Here is a 1,806-nt window from a genome sequence, read left to right on the forward strand (position 1 = left end):
CACCATGTTGACCAGGATGGTCTCGATCTCTTGACCTCGTGATCCACCCGCCTTGGCCTCCCAAAGTGCTGGGATTACAGGCTTGAGCCACCGCGCCCGGCCTAATTTTGTATTTTTAGTAGAGATGGGCTTTCACCATGTTGGCCAGGCTGGTTTCAAACTCCTGACCTCAGGTGATACACCCCCGTCAGCCTCCCAAAGTGCTGGGATAATAGGCTTGAGCCACCATGCCCGCCATCCTCATTTTTAATTTTTTAATTTTTTATTTTATTTTATTTTATTTTTGAGACAGAGTTTGGCTCTCGTTACCCAGGCTGGAGTGCAATGGCACGATCTCGGCTCACCACAACCTCTGCCTCCTTGTTTCAAGCAATTCTCCCGCCTCAGCCTCCCGAGTAGCTGGGACTACAGGCGCATGCCACCATGCCCAGTTAATTTTTGTATTTTTAGTAGAGATGGGGTTTCACCATGTTGACCAGGATGGTCTCGATCTCTTGACCTCCTGATCCACCCACCTCGGCCTCCCAAAGTGCTGGGATTATAGGTGTGAGCCACTGCACCCGGCCTCATTTTTTATTTTTTTGGAGACAGTGTCTCGCTCTATTGCCTAGGCTAGAGTACAGTGGTATGAGCATGGCTCACTGCAGCCCTGACTTCCTGGGCTCACTGATCCTTCCACCTCAGCTTCCTGAGCTGGGACCACAGGCACATGCCACTACCATGCCCAGTTAATTTTTTTTTCCTTTTCCAGGGGGAGATGGGGGTCTTTCTATGTTGCCTAGGCTGGCCTTGAGCTCCTGGGCTCAAGCAATCCTCCCACCTTGGCCTTCCAAAGTGCTGGGATTACAGGTGAAAGCTACCTTGCCTGGCCTCTTTTTTTTTTTTTTTTTTTTGAGATAGAGTCTCGCTCTGTCACCAGGCTGGAGTGCAGTGGCGAGATCTCGGCTCATTACAACCTCCACCTCCTGGGTTCAAGCAATTCTCCCACCTCAGCCTCCTGAGTAGCTGGGACTACAGGCACATACCACCATGCCCAGCTAACTTTTGTATTTTTAGTAGAGATGGGGTTTCACACCATGTTGGCCAGGATGGTCTCAATCTCTTGACCTTGTGATCCACCTGCCTGGGATTACAAGTGTGAGCCACTGTGCCTGGCCTATCCTCATTTTCATGTCTGTGTAAACTGAGCCCCAGTGAAAGGAAGTGACTTGCCTAAGGCAGCACAGCTAAGAAGTAGCAGAGGCAGGATTTGAACGCAGGAAGGTAGGGCACCAATCTCAGCCCCCAGCCCCTTTAGCACAGAGTGAGGGTCCCCTGCCTTCTACTCCACCCCACCCTCCCAGCCTGAAGAGCACATTCACAAGTGCAGGGAGAGCCCCTCTTCTGTTCTGTGAGGCCCGTATCAACTAGCCACGGGGTGGAAAGCCCAGCTCCCTAGTGGAATCACATCAGGTCATAGTGACAGAGTCCTGGCTCCCCAGGGACTGGCTCCCAGCCATAGCTCTGGGGGCTGGGATAGCACTCTACCCCACTGAACCTGCAGCACAGGGCCAGCCGGTCATGGAGCCCCTCAAATTCACTGGGGTGCTGGGGGCCAGAGAGCTTGCAGGAGTGGCTGAGAGGTGGCTCAGCCTTGGGTAGGCCCTGGCTGAGACATAAAGAGGCTGTTCCTGCTGGGCGCGGTGGCTCAAGCCTGTAGTCCCAGCACTTTGGGAGGCCGAGGCGGGTGGATCACGAGGTCAAGAGATCGAGACCATCCTGGTCAACATGGTGAAACCCCGTCTCTACTAAAAATACAAAAAATTA

The sequence above is a fragment of the Cebus imitator genome, unplaced genomic scaffold (genome assembly GCF_001604975.1).
Source record: "Cebus imitator isolate Cc_AM_T3 unplaced genomic scaffold, Cebus_imitator-1.0 Scaffold757, whole genome shotgun sequence".
Taxonomy (NCBI): Eukaryota; Metazoa; Chordata; class Mammalia; order Primates; family Cebidae; genus Cebus; species Cebus imitator.